The following is a 17,472-nucleotide window of genomic DNA, read 5'->3' on the forward strand; positions in this document are numbered from 1 at the left end:
GAAAGAAAGAAAGAAAGAAAGAAAGAAAGAAAGAAAGAAAGAAAGAAAAAGAAACATCTAGAGTGGCTTGTGTTTTCGTGACCAAACCCTGCAGGTACAGCCTATGCTGGGACCAGCTTCTAGGTCACTTGGAGAAGCGGAACACCACCAAAGAGAACTGAATAGAATGTCCAACACCCCAAAGCTCAGGTGCTGACTGACCTTCCACCTCTACAAACCTTCTTACACAGTCTTCTCTGTTCACAACGCCCTCCTTCCAACTGCTGAGGCTGGAAACAAAGGACGTCATCCCCGTCTCTTCTCTTCCTGCCACATTCCGCATCCAGTCTGCTCAGCAAATCATGCCGGTTCTTCCCACAAAACTGGCCCGGACACCGTCCCCTTGCCATCAGGCTCACCAACACCATTCAGACGTGAGCCACCATCATCACCCACTCCAACGACTACAGCACCACAGGACAGGCCTCCTGGCTCCCCACTTTGCCACCCTAGTGCATACGCTCAACACGGCGGGCCGATTCCAAATCTAACTCAGATGGCGTCACTTCCCTGCTCAAAACCCTAAACGGTCTCTCTGTTTACATGGATGACAAGGAGTTCATTAGATCACATTTGGCTGAACAGTGGAGGAAATGTGTTGAGGAAAAGTAAACTTGTTTACAACTACTAGCCTTCCAGAAGAACAGTTGCTCAGACATGAGGACATCAGAGTAACACGGACAGTTAAGGAACGAGGCACATGACTGAGCTGATTCCCTCGGCCGCTGCTGAGTCAACAGGTGTTACCCGTATTGCCCGGCTGTTCACTCAAGGAGTCAATGTGACGGAAGAATTGGCCTCTAAGAATAGTCTGCGTGGAGCTGCTGGTGAGAATATTTTCAGAGAGATGGAGAAAACACCAATTTCATACAACCTGAAGAGGAATCTGCTAAGATGTGTTACAAGTGATGATGGTAAAAATCCATGTAGAACAAAAGGTTTACCTGGAAAATCTACCAAGAGTATGAAAATGTAAGTTGCTTAAAGCATTTAAACACGCTTATTTAAACTATCGTTCTTCAATGTATTATTCACCAGCAGGTGCTTTGTGGAAAGTATTTTCATCTACCACGTGTCGCTGAACCAGTAGTATCAAGAGCAAACTTCGTCACAATATCCTGACTTGTCCTACAGACAGCAGTTGGATGATTTGTGGGAGAGCTTTACTTACGTCAGAGCCAAGAGGCAATCTTTCTGAACAAAAAGACCCTCCTTCGGTTATTACCACAGCTTGGGAAATCAGCTTTTGCTCACACTTGTTAACATTTCTCAATGAACTCAACCTAAATTTACAAGGCACAACAGTGCTTACACAAGGGACTTCCATGGTGAAGTCATTTCAGCGACCACAAACATCTCAATCACAAGTAACGTCCCGTGGAACAACACACTTCCCATGCCATCAAAAGTTAAAAAGAGACAGGTGCCTGGCTGGCTGAGTCTGAAGTCAACACGACCCTCGATCTCGGGGTAGTGAGTTCGAGCACCACATTGGGTATAGAGATTCCTTAAAAATAAAATCTTAAAAAAAAAAGTTAAAGAGAGAGGCAGGCAGGATTTCCAACCCCACACAAATTTGCAGCAGATTTTCTGAATTCAAACTACAGTTCCAGCAGCATTTTTCAAGCCCTGATGCAAATACAATGAAAATTTACGTATTTCCAAACCCTCTTCATTCACTATGGAACTGAGGTCCTTCCATCTAACCGTCAGTCAGAAGAGGTTAATCTGCAATGTAATGACACGCTAAAAGCCAAATATCAAAAAGAATCCAATGGAATTCTGTGTCTGCCACACAACGAATATGCTAACTTAAAATGATATACTTCCAACCTGATATCAGTATCTGAGAGCACCTATCAGTATGAAGACATTTTTAAAGATGACGTGTCTGAAACTTCCCTTGCAGATCAGCATTAAGACATGAACATTTGTAACTGATTCTGATGATAGGGAACACTAAGTTTGAACTCCAATTAAGAAAAGTATTATCCAACCCTCCCCCTAAAAAAGAATTCCATTCTTCTTAGTAGGCCTGTATTATAAAATACATACATATACATCACACACACACACACACTCAATTATTATTTGGAATTCTGTCACTAAAAATGTTGCAGAAATTTGTGTTCTCTTGTTACATAAGTCCTTACATAATATCCTTCATTTTGCCTATTAGTCTGCAAAACCCAAAATATCTACCATCTGCCCCTTTACAGAGAAGCCTGCCAATCCCTTTCAGCCAGCTTCCCCATATCTTCTGCGCACAGGTACAGCTAAGGCATATTTCACACATCTTTAGCTTCTCGGCTGTTTTTTTCTTTTCAACGTAGGTCTGCCATTTTACTTTCATTCCTGATAAATTTTACCTCGTTGATTTTAGCACTCTGTTACAACCTGTCGAAATATTTTAAAATCCTGATTCTAAAAATGAACAGTCTCCCAGCATTACCTCCTGATCTGTATTCAAATTCCTGATGAAAACATTACGACAGGCGTCAAGTAGAACACGCTTCTGGAGACATCTTCACCCATGTGCAGAAATTCTGGTATTTTAGTTGTGCGCTAAATGATACACATGTGGTTGTAACATATCTTCCGCCTAAAAGCAGTAATTTCTTGAACTCTCCGGTAATGACAGAAATAAATAATAATGCACTTTCTTAGGCTTCATACGATAAAAGATTAACCTTGCCCGAAGAAAGATTCGGCCATTGCCCAGTTCCTGGGAAGTCACCTGTAAGCCCTCTGAACCTCCTGTCTGACTAGGCTGTCTTTGCTTAGCTGGGGGCCTTGGGTCACACCCAAGGTTAGTCTACGCTAACAATGTGATTTCCAGTGAGGCCTGGGACACACAACACCAGCTCGATCTCTGGAGGGACTGGAGGGTAAAACTCAACCACGCAGGGCAGTGCCTATGCGACCGACCACCAAGAAATACCCTGGACACCGAGCTCAGGTGAGCTTCCCCGGTTGGCAGCACGGGTGCCAAGAGAAATCGGCACGGCTGCCCTGGGAGAAGCACACCCAGAAGCTCACGCGTGGTCCTCCCTGGACTCGGCCCCGTGCACCTTTCCTTTGCTGACGGCTGCCTGAGTCCCTGCACCGTAATAAACCACCGTAATAAACCGTACAATGGCTTTTCTGGGTTCTGTCAGTCCTTCTAGTGAACCATGGAACCTGCAGGCAGTCTTAGGGCCTCCCAAACTCCAGATCTTGATGATTTACGGTGTATTTTCACCAACACTACAGCAGTGTTTCTCCGCATGTGGGGATGCTAGTTTAAAATGCAGGTGACCGGCTTACACGTCAGGAGCGATAACTCAACACCTCCGGGGGACGACACCAGGCATCTGCATTTCTAACCCACTCTCCTCAGTGATTCTTAAGCACACTACTTTCAGGCAGTGACTGTTTTCTTTCTTTCTTTTTTCTTAAATTTACTTATTTAAGTAATCTCTACACCCAACGGGGGCTCGAACCGACGACTCTGAGATCAAGAGCCACATGCTCTACGCACTGAGCCAGCCAGGCGCCCAAGACTCTTCTTTTGAACGAATCCCCATCAGGGTAGATGCTCAAGAGTGCCTCGTGAAAACGTTTCAATAGATGAGTGAGAAGAATGGGCACTATTAGCCTTTACAACCCAGAACATACGAACGTGTAAGACTTGTTTTGTCATTGCTCCGATATCCAAGATCATGTGGATGCAAACCACACACCACTTGGACACAGTTTGGGCGACAGATTCAATGAGCTCCACTTCTTACGCACCTGTCAATTACATCCATTTTTTTTTTCAATCTCCTGACAATTAACAGGAAACTTGAGTTTCATAAGCTGCCTTCACACCCTCCTCACCCACTGAAAACATCACCAGTGAGCTGAAAGTCAGGAGAGCTAAGAGTCTCTCGAGAGTCCCCTCCTTCACAGCAAAGAGCCAGGTACCCTCTCTGGGTTATTTCTTCAACTCTCAAGTGAGAACTCTGGACTAGATGATCCCTAAATTTAGATCCACTTCTAAAATCCTAGACTATATAAAACAGGGGACAGACACCCCATGGAAAAGTTTACAATTTCCAATGAAATGGTTGAAAGGACAGATTCAAAGGACAGATGAAAATCAAACATCAACTCTTCCCCCACCAAACACTCAATCGTGACCTGTCAAAAACTAATGCTTCTGTAGACAACTGGCACTTAAACTCAGTTACTCCTGCCACCTGTTCTATCATGTCAACACCTTAGGATACAACTCGTGTATTTTTTCCAGAGCAGAAAGCAAGCTTTTTTTTTTTTTTTTTTTGCCATGACACAGCCAAGGAGATTCCAAATGTTCTGCCTGCACTGGAATCACAATGATCCCCAGCATGAACTCTTAAGGGTGATACCTTAAAGAGCCTAAGGTTTTTCACTTTTAACTTCTACACCATCACCAAATTCCAGCATTTCTTACATCTCTGCCATTCAGGACACTTGGCCCTTAGTGGAGGTCACAATTTTTCTTAATAGGAAAAGGGAAACTTTCCCAGACATACACCCATTTGCAAACTCTCCCCTCTAAGATTCATCTCCTATAGAGCAGCCGTATATCACCCAATACAGCAAATCTCTGTAGGGATTACCATAATCTGAAATCTGTAATTCTAAACTGCATATAATAATGTTGACATCAGATGTGAACCAATCCAGTTTAGACCCCAGAACACCAGATTAACCCGCCTGGTGCTATTTCAAACATTAACCACCAGCTTCCCAGCTCCTCCTGCATTCCGTTGACGTTAAGAGCTAACCATAACAACATGAGTTCAGTACTGTCTTACAACCATTAACTATTAACACACTTCTCAGTGGATGGAAAAACTACACTCGTTTTGGAGTTTACAGAGCCCACTAGAAGTGACACTGGTCCAGCTCTCATAGCCATGTGACTATTAAGATATGCCTAACAGTTTATAAACTTCAGCTTTACCTAACACACGGCAGCATGTCGAAACATCCATGGCAATCAACGTGCCAAACACCCGGCTGGCCTTCTGTGGACCAAAACTGTGCCTTGTTTCATCTTTTGGAGGGGGGAGGGGAGGCCAGGGGAGAAGTCTTAATTGCCGGTTGGTACAGTTCGGCTCAGGAGACAGCTGCCTGTGCTTGTGTTTTATGCAGCAGTCTGGGATGTACGACATTTAAGGTAAGAGTCCTGGGGTCTGGATGCTGAGCCTTCCCTTACAGCCTCACACCTGCACAGAGGCTGTCAGAGGCCTACAACCTAACAACAGGAGGGGGTCCCCCCTTGGGGCAGGCTCGCTTTTGATACTCTGACAAAAGCCCGGGCGAACCCTCCCAGGGACAACAACTGGTGTGTGTGCACACACACTTCTGATTTCCGTCCCTGCGGTTCACGGACCTAGGAGAGAGCGCTGTCTCTTCAAGCAACAGTCTGACCAGGCGGCACTTAAAAGTAAAAAGGTCTCTGTAGACTTTTTACCGAGCGAGAAATCTGAGAGCCATCCTGGAACTGTCCTGGACACCCCCTCTCTCGGCCCTACCTCCGCATTTCCCTGGTCAGAGCCTGGGAGACAGACTCAGAAACAGGCTTCAAATCAGCCCTCTCTTCAGTTCCTCAGTCGTGCCCTTAATTAAGGCCTTCTTCACTTGTGTGTACAACATAATTGTATAATTAAAAGAACACAGGCTGTTAAATCAGACCATCTGAACTTTGCCCATCACTTTACTAGCTGAGCGACACCAGGCAGCCACTTCCTTAATGACAAGGGTCTGGTCCCTCTGCCTTCTGAAGTGCACCTTGGCGACACCTCCCTGCCCGACCCTTGTCCTCGGTGCAACCATCCTCCTGCTGTAGAAGTCGGCTCCCGTCAGAGTCAGGAGCACACCGCTTTGATCCTGCAGACAGTATCAACCTCACCTCCTCCTCTACCCAACCCACCCTGTACTCCCAAACACCCGCGCCAGCATTCGGTTCCACAAACCCCAGCCTCCCACCTCCGCCCCCTTCCACAGGGTGTGTCCTCCGGGAGGCCCCGCCTGCTTCCCATCATCCGAGGTATTTCTATGACTCCCGCAGACAGCCAGACCTGTGGAGGTCACAGCATTTGGCCCACAGCCAGATTTTGTGTGGTTTCTTGACTAAGAAAGATTTTTACGTTTTTAACGGGTTGTTCACACACACACACACACACACACACACACACACACACACACAGATCTGTGACAGGCCCAATGTAGCCCACAAAGCCTGAAACATTTACCGTCTGGCCTTAAAGAAAGAAAGTTTGCCGGCCTCTGAGCTTGACCATGACTGGGGACCTGCCCTCCAGGTCCGCAGAGCACTCCACTATGGCACTCCCACTGTGGGTATCCCGCTCCATGTGGACTGTATCGTTCCCCTTCTGCCCTGCTGTCTGTGCCCCCACGGGCACTACACCATGCACAAGACAGGCCCTTAACACTGCTGACTCTTGAACCACTGGGTCCACTTTTGCACAGATTGTTTTCTTTTTTTTTTTTAATTTTTTTTTTTTAACATTTATTCATTTTTGAGACAGAGAGACACAGCATGAATGGGGGAAGGTCAGAGAGAGAGGGAGACACAGAATCTGAAACAGGCTCCAGGCTCTGAGCTGTCAGCACAGAGCCCAACGCGGAGCTCGAACTCACGGACCGCGAGATCATGACCTGAGCTGAAGTCGGATGCCCAACCGACTGAGCCACCCAGGCGCCCCTGCACAGATTGTTTTCAATAAATACTGCACAGTAAATGTATTTTCTAATTTTCTTCACATCCTCTTTTCTCTAGCTTCCTTTATTATGAGAATATAGCATATCACACACACACACAAAACATTCATTAAACATTAAAAAAAATGTTTTTTTTTAAGAAAGGGTGCCTGGGTGTCTCAGTCCGTTAAGTGTCCGACTTTGGCTCAGGTCATGATCCTGTGGTTTATGGGTTCGAGCCCCGCGTGTAGGGCTCTGTACTGACAGCTCGGAGCCTGGAGCCTGGAGCCTGCTTCGGATTCTGTGTCTCCCTCTCTCTCTGCCCCTACCCTGCTTGCACTGTCCCTCTCTCTCTCTCAAAAATAAGTAAACATTTAAGAAATTAACAAAATACACGTTAACTGCGAATTTTCATTATACAGGTGTCAGTGCCCTAAACCCCTGCACTGTACAAGGGTCAGCTGGGCCAGCACGTCACATCTGTACAGCATTTTACACAGTAACTGCACACAGAGCCTCAAAGGCTGAGATTACAGATACTAGACTTTATAGATAAGGACAGTGTCAGAAGTCACATGACTAAAGGCAAAGCCCCAATGTGTGAACCCAGACCTTCTGTTTCCTAAATAAGATGCTCTTTCCATCAGGGAGACCTGCCTCCTTACACAAACTACAACACCTAGAATCTTCACTCACTAATACCGGAGACCTGAAGGGAGGGATAAAATGTAATTTCTGACCCATTACTTAATTTTGATAACTTTCAAGTTAATGCTACTTTTTATAAACAAAACTGAATCAGATGCCCACAGTAACCACAAGGCAGATATGTGTAAGTATCAGTACTTCATGGTTTCCTACTCAACGCACCACATCTTCCCGTGATCCCACCTCCACCACCCCGAGAACCCAAACTGCACCTACGGAAAGTCTCCATGACAAGCCTTTGAAAGGGGCTCGACCATCTGTCCAGCTCTTGTAGCTGCAGACAGACTCCAGAAAAAGTCAACCTTGCAGCAGCAGGATACCTGTACTGGAGGTTCTCCAGGGCAGACCCACGTACCATTGCAAATCCCTGATGAGGTTCTCAGGAGCCCGGCCAGCACTGTCGAAGAGAATGTCCCATGATGATGAAAATGTTCCAACTCAGCAGTGTCCAGTGGGGTAGCCACTAGCCACATGTGGGTGCCGAGCACTCGAACTGGGGCTAGTGTGACTGTGAAACAGAACTTTTACTTGATTTTAATTTAAATAGCCACACGTGGCTAGCAACTACAGCAGGCGACACAGATCCAAGGCTAGACTCCAAACACTGCAGAAAAATGATAAAGAATTTTCCTTGGCTCCTCAACTACAGGCCAGGTTATTGGCTCCAACCCTTCCCCTGAAAAAGACTATAAAAAACATGGAGAGAATACTTTAAAAATCGTAAAAGCAACCGGAAACTGACAACAAGGAAATACCGGGCCAAAATTAAACTGAACTCAGGAACCCAAAGAGATAAACGAGCACAGAAACCACCTTTGCCCTGAAGTCACCTGCCAATTCTGAACGTTTTCAACTTTCATTTTTACAACAGGGAAATAGTAATCAAAGGCCAGATCCCCCAACATGTCTACCAAAACCCCTACCTCCATGAGCATGACCCTAAAGGCTAACAGCTCAAGGTAAGAGAAACCAGCAGTGAATCATCTCTCCAGTAAAATTCCAGCATCAGGTGGTCCAGGTCTGCACTTGGTTTAAGGTGATCCCAAACTGGTTGAAGCAAAAAAGAAAATAATATACTCTCTAGAGGGGCTACATCTTTATTCTATGCCTCAAAAGAGTCCTACAAATAATGAGGATTAAATGAAGAATCCTACAAATAATATCCCACACCATCAATAAAAAGGATCTCAAAATGAATCACAGACTTAAATGTAAAACCCGAAACTCTTCTAGAGGGGAGGGGGGAGGGGAGGACACAGGAGAAAACTTTTGAGACCCAGGATTAGGCAACGATTTCATAACTATGACACTAGAAAAGCACAGTCCATAAAGCAACAAGTTGATACACGAGACATCATCAAAATTCATACCTTCTGTCCTTCAGGACCCTGTTGAGAGAGTGTAAAAACAAGCTGCAGCATGAGAGACAGGCACAGCATGGTCTAACAAAGACTTATGTCCAGAGTACATAAAGAACCCACCAATAAGAAAAAAAATCAATAGGCAAAAGATTTGAATACCAAAGAAGGTATATGAGTGGCAAAAAACCTACGAAAAGATACTTAACATCATTAGGCATTTGGGAAACAAGGGAAACCACAAAAAAAGACCATGACACACCTATCAGAATGGCCAAAGCCAGAAGACTAGCCACACCGAGTGTTGCCCCAACAATCCAGAGCAACTGGAACTCTCCCACAAGGCTGGGAGGAATGGAAAATGGCCCATCCATCCAGAACAGAGTGTGACACCTTCTTAAAAAGTCAAGCATACACCTACCATATGGTCCAGCCATGACAGTCCTAGAGCCAGCCATTCCAGGAGAAATGAAAGCCTATGTCCACATGAAGACTTGGACAAAATTATTCATAGGCTTTATTTGTAACAACTCAAAACTAGAAACAACTCTACACATTGACCATATTCAATATCATCCCAAACAACGTCAGGGAGAAATTTTTTTGGAAGTTAAGAAGTGATTCCAAAACAGATACAGATCTACAAAGGGTCAAGGATGGCCAAGGTAAGCCTAAAGAGGAACCCAGGTGGGAAGAGCTCCATGATAAGACTTGTTACAGACCTGCAGAGATTCAGACAGCTTAAAGTACGCTGTACCAATGGAATCAAAGAATCCAGAAACTGAGGCACATACACATGGACCTTTCATTTACAACAGTGGTGGCACTGAAGAGCACTGGGGAGAAGATGATCTTTTTTTTTCTTTAATGTTTATTTATTTTCAGTGCAAGAGAGAGGGGCAGAAAGGGAGGGAGAGAGAGGATCCCAAACAGGTTCTGCGCTGTCATTGTGGAGCCCAGCATGGGGCTCAAACGCACAAACCACAAGATCATAATTGGAGCCGAATCAAGAGTTGGATGCTTAACCAACTAAGTCACCCACGTGCCCCTAAAGACCATCTTTTTGGTAAATGGAGTTAGGACAACTAAATGTCCCCAGACTGATGAAGTTGCATCCCTTCTTCACACTATACACCAAAACCAGTTCCACGAGATGATAATGTTAAAGGGTAAAAGCGAAAGTACATAAAGGCATTTAGAAAGTAAAGGAGAATTAGTTCGTGACCTCAGGGTAGGGAAAAAAAAGCATCAACTACAAAGGAAAAGACTGATAAATGGCACTAACTAAATTTAAGAACTTCTATTCATCAAAAACAAAACAAAACAAAACCACAGAATTAGTGAAACTGCGTATGACTAAGTGGGAAGAGACAGTGGCAAAATACGCACCCAACAAAGAATGTGTCGTGAACGTATAAAGTCTACAAATCAATTTAAAACTAACCTAATAGAAAAAATGGGCACTTTGCAAAACCGTGAATCCGAATGGCCAGTAAACACATAAAAAGATATGCAACCTCACTGCAACCAGGAAAAGGTTATTTAAAACCACAAGGCAGCAACACACCAGAAACCACCAGAAGGGGCAGGGAGACCAGAGAGAGGGGCTGAAGGAGTAATCAGAGAGAAGACGGACAATGGATGGAGCCTCCATTCCGTATACCGAGAAGCTGCTGTGGGCCAGGTGTGCAGAAGTACCTTTAAGGGGGTCAGGGTCTACAACTGACCGTGAACTAGAACTTAAACTTCACTTGACCAATTTAAGGAGAAAGCAATTGTTCCAGACTGTGTCTTCCCACCAGCTCATTTATTTTTTTCTCTGTCACAAAGCTGTACCACCAAAGTTTGATGGGGGCCAGAGGAGGTATGTGGAAACATCCTTTGTACTTCGTTTTGAGATTACAGTACACTTAACTCTACCTGTCTATCCCTAATTTGTCTTGTCCACCTTTGTGACAACTTTCACATACTTAAAGACCACGAGGTCCCCCCAGCAGGAGGACAGACTCTTCTTCAATCATTAAACAAACTACCGAGGGCCAACCTACTACAGCAGTCCGAGCAAGCTGTGAAGGACCCACAGACACGTACAGGATAATACCGAGTCCTTGTCCCTGAGCTTAACGATATTCTATTTGCCAACAGGTGCACCTAACTCTGCATAGGACACGACCAACAGGAGGCACATCACCACTCCCATGTTTGTATACTAACTTTTATCTAGCCCTTTTCTTAGGAAATAGAGGCAAAAGGAAAACAAAATGTATTAAGTTTGGATAGGACTTTGACGCCAGGCACAGAGTCCATTCGCACAAAGCTGCTCAGGAGTCGCCCCAGGACTTGGAGACCCTTCTGATGCTAGTGTAAGTGAGCCAATTTCTCAGCACCAAAACAAAATGTCCAGGGGAACGTGCACCCTACGCACCCACATGTACACACTCTCCTGCTATTTGCCAAAAGCTACAAGCCCAGGGGCCATCTAAACTGCTATCCTAATGCAAAATTATTCATTTAAAATCCAAACCAAGATTCAGAAGACTTAAGTGATCTCAGCATAAAACATTCAAAATCCCTGAACAAAATTAGTCGTGAGGTCTTCCCAAGACCCTGAAAATCCTGAGAAACATATCTCAGAGTCCCGAGGTGCAGGCAATCTCCCTGGCCAGCCTAAGTGGGCAGGGGATACACCCACCCCTGCCGTTGACCACAGATTCTGCCTGCTGTGAGCTGCATCTCTTTTAAAACACTCTCAAGTAGAGGTTCACTGACATCAGCAGGAAACAAAAGCTCCTGGACCCAGTGTTAAAGCAGTCAGCTGGCCCCACCCCCAGTCTGATTCAGGAGGTCAGAGGTGGGGCAGGAGCGTGCGCATTTCTATCCAGGTCCCAGGGACAGCGAGGCGAGGCGGCCACACCGGGACAGCCTCTGCCAACAACCTAGAGTTTGCTGGAGACCATGCGCACGCGCGCTTCCCCACGCAACACAGCAAGACTAGGAGGAACCTGCTGAGGAAGAACAAGCTACTCTTTTTACCCAAATATTGACTTTCCTTACCTGAGTGGAGGCAGGTGACCTGTCACTCAAAATGTTTTCTCTGAATAACAGCATAAAAGACTCGTCAGGTCAAGGGAGAGCTGGAGTGCAGAACTCGCGTTATAGCGTTCGGAAGATGAAACCCCTCTTTTAAAATGGTTTCAGGGCATCATGTAAACCCTTGTGAAGTATCTGATGGATCCAACCGATTAGCAAAAGATACATCAGAGCTTCTAGAGACCGGGAATCAAGGATCTTTTCTAAACCCCATTCATTTCGTGTCACCTTGAGCAATTTTCTGTCTTCAGAACATAGAATGAGTCCCAAGGAACCCATGATCAATTCCGACAAAATCATTTTTTCTAGGGAAAAAAATACACTTGAAAATTGTAAAAGGACAGAGAACTGTCTTTCTCCTGGCTCAAGTTTAATAATATCTATAATCTAAAATAAGGCAGACAAAAGCAGAAACACGGATAATCCACGATGTCCCCTCGTATCAAGTCCTACTTGGTTCTTAGGTAAGGTTCTTTACCAAGGCAAACAACACAGTGGACAGCTGACACAGTACGAGTTCTCCAATCACTAGTACACCTGGGTTCTCTCCTTCAACAAGTATTATTGTGCCGGACGTTGGGCATGCCATAGTGCAGGAAACAAAGTTTCTGCCCTCTTGGGGCTTAAATTCTGTAAGACACACAAGGCACTACAAATACAGAAGGTACAAAACCACACCAGTCTGCCTTCGGTCCCTCAAAGACAAACTCATGGTGCTTTCTTTGGTCACAAGTAGACCCAACAAGCACCTACCGCTCACAGAATTGAAAGCACCAAATGGCAGAACTTTTAAGATAGAGTATGGAGGCAGAAGGGAGATCCTAGGCACAGAAAGCCCAAAGATACAACTTTCCAGATTCTTCTGAGCTTGGTTTTAGTCCACTGGCCCCAAATAAAGGAGTACAGAGTAAGTCAACTCTTAAAAGCAGGATGGAAAATTCTAAATCGGTGAGAATGAGCACATTCATTGCAGAAACATTTCTAGAGCACCAGTGTGTTAGAGATTATAAATGCTAGGATTTACTCCAAGGGGATTAAACCTGTACGAGAAACGTGCCATTTACTTTTCCCTTACGTTACTCCTTGCTTCCCACAAAACCATATTCATAAACAACCCCTCCAGAAAAAGTCACTGACACCCCCCCAAAAAGTCACTGATGAAAAAACTGTATAAACGTGGAAATTACCAAAGCATATCCTTTAACAAATAAGAAGCATCAATCACTGCACCATACATTACATTTTCATTTAACAAACTCTAAATTAATTTAACATAATTAAACAATGTTGGTATGTTCATTAAAACGTTTACCTACACTATGTTGGCCAGATCATAAATTCACGATATGAAAGGGTCAGATTGAAACAGGAAATGTAACTACTTAAACTTTCCTGTGCCCTTGTACACTGTTCGCTCCCACTTCAGAAGGCTGGATTGGGATCTGTAAGACCAGTGCTCCTCTAGTCAGAGGCTGCACAGAAAGTCCAGCAGGCCTCACCAGCCAGGATCTGCCACCTGTGGGCCAAGAGACCCACGGCAGGCTACTCTGTCTCCAGACTTACAGAGTTTCGTCTGTAAAATGAGCATATGGCTCTTGTGAGGAATAAAGGAGATACAGCACAAAAGCAATAGGCTCAGGTCCCATCTCCCAGAGTTAATTCATCTGCAAAAGGGTAGTGACCCCTACCACACTGTACCCACACGGGTGCCCAGCAACATTACATGTCCTCTCCTGTCAGGGGCTAATATTGAAATGGATGACTTTTGTCACTTTTCTTCTGAAAAATGAGTTAACAGTAAGCGGCAATGTATATCAGTAAGATCTAGGCAGGATTATTTTAAATACAAAGCTTATAAGTGAACGTCTTCATGTCCTGAAAACAGGTAAGCTTTGTGACGATACTACTAGTTTTCTTCTCAAAGGCTTTCAATTGCTGAAAAGTGGGAATAGTGCCAACCAGGTGAAAATATTTATTTCATACTTTCATCTAAAAACCATTTCATTAGTGCTTACGCAAATCAGACTATAATTAACAACATGTGCTAAAAATTCCATCTAAACTGAAAGTTGAATTACATATGCTTATCTGAATTTTATTTCCATCACAGAGCCTAGCAAAAAAAAAAAAAAAAAAAGGAAAAACAATACAATTGTTATAGATAGGAACAGAGAAGCTTCTTCTACTTTATAATCAGAAACACATTTATGTGGTTCTGAATGGTAAGATTTGGCACAATTCCTAGAAATTAATGCCAGAAAGTGGCAGACAGGAATTTCATTTCTCCTGCACCAGGCTGTCTTTTGGGAGTCATGACATGGAAGAAAAAGGAAAAAGAAAAAAAAAAAAACTTTGCCAAAATGTTAGTACAGAGAAAAAGACATCAAGGGTTCAAATAATCCATTACTACACATGCTTTACAGAAGGGAAGTAAAAAAAAACAACTTCTTAATGTAGGGGGTTGAGGCAGTGACACACAGGTACAGCCAAAGATGACCTGGAACTGTCCTCATCCTGTCCCACCGAGGACCCTTCTAAGGACAGGGAAGCAGCTTCATATTTGAGTGCTTACTGCATTCACAAACTTCCTGGAGTTATTACTATCGACTCAAATAAGGTCATTTACTTTGCCGAAGTTTTTAAAATTTGCATTTTAAATAATTTATATAGGCATCAGTAAAAATTCTCAAGACCCACATAGCAATTTTTTGCTATTTAAGGGATTTTAATAAGGGAAGATACAGTAATGAAAATAAGTTCTTAAGCTAGAGCTTTAAGGCAAAGTAAATTACTACAGAAACTAAACTTTACTGATTTACAAGCAAAAAAATCCCTCATTCACAAATGATAAAAATAATAGAACTTTTAATTATATTGAGATTTTAAATAAGATTTTAGCTAAAACTCTGTCTAAACTGAAAATGTTTAATTTTAGAGGTTCAAGATTTATATATTGAATTAAGACTTTGAATCTCATCTTTTGTTGTGCTACTTTTAAGACCATTTTTAATTATTCATTCTTGAGAGAGACAGAGTGTGAGCAGGGGAGGGGCAGAGAGAGAGAGAGACACAGAATGCGAAGCAGGCTCCAGGCTCCGAGCTGTCAGCACAGAGCCCGACGCAGGGCTCGAACTCACAAACTGCGAGATCATGACCTGAGCCGAAGTTGGACGCTGAACCGACTGAGCCACCCAGGCACCCCAAATCCGCATTTTTTAAAGGGGCTATTTTTAACAATACAATTTTGTTATTTAGACAACTTCTCCAACTTCCTGGCAAGAAAAGTTATCTGACTTGCTAAAGAACCCAATTTGAAGAACTAGGACATTAAGTTCTGTAATTTCCAACTTTAGTTAGAAAGTACTCACTGCGGTTCCCAACTTCCAGCTTCCCCAGACACCGCTTTGCCGCTTCCCTCACGGAACCTCACTCCTAACCGGACACGATTCACCTTCAGTGCACTGCCCGCCTGAAAAGAGGCTGAAGTCATGCGTCCCCTAGGCCTCTGCTCCAGTATTCTTTGCCCCGAACCTTAAATACTAGGTTTTGGATTCAACGTCTTTATTTATCCAAGGACTTGCTTTTTTTTTTTTTTTTTTTTACATTTATTTTTTGTTGAGAGACAGAGAGAAACAGAGCGTGAGCAGGGGAGGGGCAAAGAGAGGGGGACACAATCAGAAACAGCCTCTGGGCTCTGAGCTGTCAGCACAAAGCCCAACAAAGGGCTCGAACAGTCGAACCGAACCGTGAGATTGTGACCTGAGCTGAAGTCAGACACTTAACTCACTGAGCCACCGCCACCCAGGCGCCCCAACCAAGGACTTGCTTTTTGATGCATCACCTCTGAATAATGTGTAGGTCTCTCTATTCAGTGCATATCCTAACGTCTTCCACTGATTGGAATGTTTTAAAGACAGTCATGTATTTTAAACAATCTTTTCCCGGTTTTCAATATTGAATTGGATTATTTCATAACCACCTAAATTACTTGATCTTGCTGCTTCTTCAACATTTAGTACCACAAAAGTATTCAAAAGACTACTGGTAGGTCGGGTGGTATTCCCCCTCCAAGGGCAGACACAAATATAAAACAATATACGTCTAAAGACGCTGAAACACAAACTTCCTTTAAAAGTTTCATGTGTCTAAATATTGCGAGGTGTCAAAAGTTATCTAGAAAGTGCAGCTGCCTGAAAATATTGCCTAGACTGTACCTCAACAAAAATAAGTTGAATGCTAATTCACCATGTATCTTCCAATCACTTCATCCATGCTTTTCAGATTTTCAGAGATCAAACAACCAACCAGCGTTCTCATTTGCAGGACAAGACTATTTTCTTTACCCATTATACAAATAAAATATTAGGGGTGAGACTCTGGTATTTCATTTCAAATAGCGACGGCCTATTTTTCCAACCACGAAAATGTTTACATTCTACCTAAGAATCCCAACCACGGTCGTCTTAAGCACTGATCTCCAAACTCTTACAACGCCTTCAGCTTGAACGTATTTCAACCAATTCCCATAATTACTACAATATTACTATTATCTTAGTCTCACTGCCAAAAACCCAGCTGCAGGCTAACTATGCAAGAATGAGACACTGTTGAAATGACTCAAGAAAAATTTCTTTTTACTCTTAGTGCGTTAAGCTAAATCCTGCAATTAATAAAACCAAGGAACCACACACACACACACACACACACACACACACACACACACAAACCTCCTCCTGAGAAAGAAAAGGAAGCCAGGGAGAAACAGCGAGTCGTTCTTCCACCTACCCCGGCAGCAGATCTGGGGGCTGGGGTGGGCAGAGGAGGAAACTTGGAGGCACAATGAATCAAGAGGTCCAGGGCTATCGCCCAGAACACCACAGGGCCTCGGCAAGTTGAGCGCCAGCAGCGGGGAAGGAGCCGACCGCGATCCGGGTTCGAGGCCCGCCCTTCCCTGCCCGAGGGCCAGGGAGTCTGCATTCCGGGTCCGGGTGATGCCCCCAGGGTCCCCAAGGATTTCCTTCTTCCTCCTCCTTCCTCTCTCCCCCCTTTTGTTTTTGAGGCAATCGGCCCGCTCCCCCACCCCGGCCTCCAGACCCTCCGCCTCTCCGAGGCCCCCGAATGCACCTCCCTTCCCACCTTCCACGAGCCCCCCCGGCCTTCTCAGTTCCCGCAAACGCCCCTCGTCTACCCGAGCCCCCCGGCCTGCCCGAGCCCGTCGGCCTCCCCACGTTTCCTGGCCTCCCCACATCTCCGTCCTCCACCCATCGTCGTCCTCCCAGAACCCGCCCCCTCGTCCTCCCCGGTCCCTGGCCTCTCCGAGCCCCCCGGAACCCTCCGTCCGCCCCACATCTCGAGCCTCCCCGCAGCGTCGTCCTCCCGGGGCCCCTCCCTCGTCCTCCCCACATCCCCGGCCTCCGAGCCGCGCGCGGGAGGGGCCCGTCTCGGCCGCATCCGCCGCCCGGACCGGCTGCTCGCCCCTCGCGGCCCTCCGCTCGCGGGCCGCGGCCCTGCCAAGCCCCAGCTCCGGGAGTCGGCCCGCCCG

The 17,472-nt window shown here is 45.0% G+C and overlaps 1 protein-coding gene across 12 annotated transcripts in view; it reads right to left on the reverse strand.

The window, feature by feature from the left end:
* PTK2 (protein tyrosine kinase 2) overlaps positions 1–17,472 on the reverse strand; it is a 261,143-nt gene that overhangs the window by 242,556 nt on the left and 1,115 nt on the right. For 4 of the 12 annotated variants that reach the window (XM_040494514.1, XM_040494520.1, XM_040494511.1 and 1 more), the window contains exon 1: positions 15,299–15,411. The exons of 3 other annotated variants lie outside the window; for them this stretch is intronic. The gene's annotated coding sequence lies outside the window, so the exon portion shown is untranslated. Of the gene's footprint in view, positions 1–15,298; positions 15,412–17,472 lie in introns of those variants that run through there. 5 more of the 12 variants (XM_040494525.1, XM_040494526.1, XM_040494524.1 and 2 more) reach the window with 2 other exon arrangements.

The sequence above is a fragment of the Herpailurus yagouaroundi genome, unplaced genomic scaffold, assembly GCF_014898765.1.
Source record: "Herpailurus yagouaroundi ecotype Mexico unplaced genomic scaffold, PumYag 186, whole genome shotgun sequence".
In the NCBI taxonomy this organism is placed as follows: domain Eukaryota; kingdom Metazoa; phylum Chordata; class Mammalia; order Carnivora; family Felidae; genus Herpailurus; species Herpailurus yagouaroundi.